Raw genomic sequence first — 4758 nt, 5'->3', positions numbered from 1 at the left:
ACAGAATTAGCAGACATGTTCCCTGCCCATAACAAGCTTATAAATCTACACTTTTTTTCATGGAAAAAAAAAAACTTTTATTGCTTTTTTTTAAAAAAAAATCTTGGTTCTTCCTTACTGTGCATTTGTTCAGCTGTTTGTATATATATATATATATATGCAGAGCAAGGAAATAAAAATAGGTGGATATAAATAGCATTCCTTTTTAAAATTCTGAATGCCGGATCTCCTTTTCTGATACATGGACCTAGCAATCTCTTGGGAAAACACGAATTTTGTAATTGTTCTTTGGGCTTGAACTTTGCCTTCCAAACGCAGAGAGAATCGAATTGGAATCTGTCTCAAAACAGGACTCGATCTCAGAGTGAAAACGTGAGCCAAGATACTAGTGATGCTTTTCAAGGCCTAGACAGGGCATCAACCAATCAATCAGTGGTATTTATTGAGTGCTTACTGTGTGCAGAGCACTGTAATAAGCGCTTGGGAGACACAATATAACAGAGTTGGTAGTTATATTCCCTGCTCACATCACCCTTAAGAACCAGTCTGGGTCTGGTAAGAGGCGCAGGCCTGATTCTCTCTCCCCTGACTCACCCAATAATTATTATTTACTATTATTATCAGGGTATTTATTAAGCGCTATGTGCCAAGCACTGGGGTAGATACAAGGTAATCAGGTTGTCCTATGTGGGGCTCACAGTCTTAATCCCCATTTGACATATGAGGTAACTGAGGCGAAGAGAAGTGAAATAGCTTGTCCAAGGTCACACAGCGGACAAGTAGCAGAGCCGAGAGTGGCAGAGCACTGTTTGAATGGATAAATCGATTTCAGTTTCTTCAGCTACTGAGACTCTCCACCTGTCCTGAAAGGGGAAGGGCCTAATCCAAGGAACAAGAGGATCACAGCTGAGATACTGGAACGATCAGTTTTACAAGCACCTGAGTTTAGGAGAATTCAGAGCAAGATTTCCAGAGTCCCACATTCTTGTAGGGCCTTAACACCTGATAAGCAAAATATACAATACCAGCATACCCAATGCAAAGCTCAGAGGATTTCCAATTAAAGGATTGAGCACAAGTAAATTAGTCAACAAATAATCCTTCGAGCTGCCACCCCCTTTATCAGAATATCTTCACCCTTTCCGGTCTGTAAAGACTTGCAAAGAAAACCTGCACAGTGACGCGGCTCCTTCAGAAGTCAAAACCTCCACCAGAAGGCTCCAACTTTGCAAATCTCTGAATGAGGCAGAAAAATACCGCAAACAGCTGAGAAGCATTTCATGCCTCCGATAGATTCCTGTTTCGCTTCTCCGTGCATGGTAAGACACCAGCCTGCTGGGCTGAAAAGCGCGGGGCCGGGGTAGGGGAGTGATTTGGGAATCGAGGCCCAGTGAGGTGGAGTGACTTGCCCAAGGTAACCCAGCAGGCAATTGGTAGAGTTGGGATTAGAACGCAGGTCCTCAGACTCCCAGGGACAAGGACTCTGCCCAACCCGATTTGCTTGTATCCATCCCAGTGCATAGTACAGTGCCTGGCACATAGTAAGCACTTAAATACCATTATTATTATTATTTGAAGGGCTGGCTTTCTGCAATATCCAGGTTCTGCATTGACAGAGAACAGTTTCCATTCCAGCTCAGCCTACTTCAATTTAGAAACCCTAAAAGATGGCAGCGTTTTCAAATTAGGGTCCTCCCCTTTCAGAGAAGACTGCTTTTGTAGATGAGAAGTAAACCAGCACAACTGGTGTGGCCTTCCTCCACCACCACCCCCCCGCCCAGAACAAGCACTGTTTTATCTGCAGTATAGCTAGCAGAATTCCGAGGCTCTTGCCAGAAATTTGTGCAATCCTGGAGGCACCAATTAAAGAAGTCAGAACTGTATCAAGCTAAAATGAGATTGGACAGGCCCTGAACATCTGCAGGAAAATCTTTCCCAAACGAGGCAATTTAGCTTTACCAGCGCTGGAACCAACAGGGGATTAGTGTGTTTATTTAACCTTTGGCCAGTTGAAAATGGTGTGAAGAGGTAGAGGGATAGACAGTCTTTTGATTTTCACAAGAGGAAAGGTCAACGAAGGTTTTCAGAAGCCTGCGCAGGTTGGATATCGAGACTATTTGAATCATGGCCATGTGGAGCAGAGACAGAGTCCAATCTTCATTCAGTCATTCAATCAGTCACATTCACTGAGCACTTACTGTGTGCGGAGCACTGTACTAAGCACTTGGGAGAGTGCAATCCAACCATAAACAGACAGTTCCCTGCCCACAACCAGTTTCAACCTGCTCAACTTGTATCCACCCCAGTGCTTACAACAGAGTTTGATGCATAGTCAGCACTTAAGTACAATACTGATGATGATGATGATAATAGTAATAAGAATAATAACAGCTTTTATTAGTCTGGTATTCTGTTTCTAAAAGTAGCACTAAGCTGCTTGGAGAAACTGTGAATCAACTGCCCCGCCACTCAACTACAAACAGTGTGATATAGCGGCTAGAGCATGGGCTCAGGAGTCAGAAGGTCATGGGTTCTAATCCCGGCTCTGCCATTTGTCTGCTTTGTGACCTTGGGCAAGGCACTTCACTTCTCTGGGCCTCGGGTACCTCATCTGTAAAATGGGGATTAAGACTGTGAGCCCAATGTGTGACAGGGACTGTGTCCAACCTGATTTGCTTGTATTCCCCCCACTGCTTAATACAGTGCCAGGCACCCAGTAAGCAATTAACAAATACCACCAATACTGCTATTTGATATCCTTAACGTTTCCCTCCCCAAAATTCTCTATGCGTCTCTCATCTCTCAATCAATTTAAACCTCTCTCAAGGCTCCTAACATGCTCTTCAGCCCTAACTTCCCCTCTCCTTCTCCATGAACAATGCTCTGCACACAGTAAACGCTCAATTAATACATTTGATTGACTGATTGATATGAACCCCAAGATTGTTCATGAAGAGTGCAGCCTAAACTAGGAATGCTTTGATTCGGAGTCTGTTCCATTCCAACCCTCCAATACAGGATGATTTCATTCCCCTAATCCTACTCATTCATTCATTCATTTATTTATTGAGCACTTCCTTTGTGCAGGGCACTGTACTAAGTGCTTGGATAGTACAATTTGGCAGCAAATAGAGACAGTCCTTACCCAACAGTCTAGAAGACTCAATATAATAATTGCACAGGGCCTTCACATCTCTGTCCTTATAACTTTCCCTTATGCCTCCTAGCTTCTTTCCCCGTAGGAGTCACAATTTCATGTCCAAGAGGGATTCACTGGGCCTGGTTGAAGAAATGTTCAGGCCTCTAATAGAAGCAGGGTAGAAGTCAAAGGGGAGAGAAGGCAATTAATTCTACAACATTTCTCTGAGTGTTCCAGGAGCCCAGAAATTTCTGGGAGGAGGTATGAGGTGCATTCGGCAAGTCGGACAGAGCTGTGAAAGTGCAGTACAATGCTTGGCCCAGAATATTTAACAAATAGCACAATAATTATTAAGTTTAGGTCTCTTTTTTTCCATCTCTCTTCCCCTGCCTTTTTCTTTTTCTCTCCTACTCCCCCAACATGCCCAACCATTCCGAGGGGCCATCTAAGTTTGTGAGTAGCACAAGTTCCCACAGTCAGACTCAAGAAATGTGTGTATTTATGGAAGTTTACTGGTACGTTTATGGAAATTGGTGCAGCAATCCATCAACGGTTTCTGTGCATTTGAGGTGTGTGTATTCATTCATTCATTCATTCATTCAATAGTATTTATTGAGTGCTTACTATGTGCAGAGCACTGTACTAAGCGCTTGGGATGAACAAGTTGGCAACAGATAGAGACAGTCCCTGCCGTTTGACGGGCTTATAGTCTAATCGGGGGAGACGGACAGACAAGAACAATGTAGTTAGTTAAGTGTAAGCATTTAGAACTGATCTATTAACTGTAAGCATTTGGAACTGATCTACTTACCCTTTTTCTCTCCCTGTATATTAAAGCAAAAACCCCATGTCTAAAATTTCTCCAGTCATTTGCTACTTTAATCCTATTTGTTAGGCACTTACTATGTACTAGGCACTGTTCTAAGCACTGGGATAGATACAAGGTAATCAGGTTGGATGCACTCCATGTCCATATGGGACTCACAGTCTTAATCCCCTTTTACAGATGAAGGAACTGAGGCCTAGAGAAGTGAAGTGACTTGCCCAAAGTCAAACGGCAGACAAGTGGCAGAGCCAGAATTAGAACCCTGGTCCTTCTGACCCCCATGTGCGTGGTCTAACCACTAGGCCATGCTGCTTTGATTTATGGGGGAAATACATGGTTCCCCCCTAGTTCCTGCAAAATCCAGCTTTCACAGTTGCCCATGTGAATCGTGATAGCAGTCCTGTGGTGTGGAGTCTAGATCTGAGATTCTTTAAAGTGCCTGTATTCTAAAACTAGATTACTGTCTTCTCACGTTTTTCCCCTCTAGACTCTAAGCTCCTTGTGGGCAGGGAATGTACATATCCTTTTTACTCTGTTGCTTCCCCTACCTGAAATTCAATTTAATGTCTGTCTCCCTTACCAGAGCAGAAGCTCCTTAAAGACTGGGCTCATGTCTACCAATTCTACTGTATTGTACTCTCCCAAGCACTTCGTACAATGCTCTGCACCCAGTTCAGATTAGCTCATATCTACCCCAGCGCTTAGTATAGTGCCTGGCACATAGTAAGCATTTACCAAACACAGTTACAAAAATGACATTGATCAACTGATCACTCTTCTGAACCCTGCATTG

General features: G+C 43.5%; 1 protein-coding gene across 4 annotated transcripts in view; it reads right to left on the bottom strand.

Annotated features, from left to right (window-relative positions):
• The window catches only part of FBXL13 (F-box and leucine rich repeat protein 13), a 94227-nt gene that overhangs the window by 62301 nt on the left and 27168 nt on the right, over positions 1-4758 (bottom strand). The gene's annotated exons all lie outside the window — the stretch shown is intronic.

The sequence above is a fragment of the Ornithorhynchus anatinus genome, chromosome 13 (assembly GCF_004115215.2).
Source record: "Ornithorhynchus anatinus isolate Pmale09 chromosome 13, mOrnAna1.pri.v4, whole genome shotgun sequence".
NCBI classification, from domain to species: Eukaryota; Metazoa; Chordata; class Mammalia; order Monotremata; family Ornithorhynchidae; genus Ornithorhynchus; species Ornithorhynchus anatinus.
Note: the sequence above shows the minus strand (reverse complement) of the source record. Positions and strands in the feature narration are given on the sequence as shown.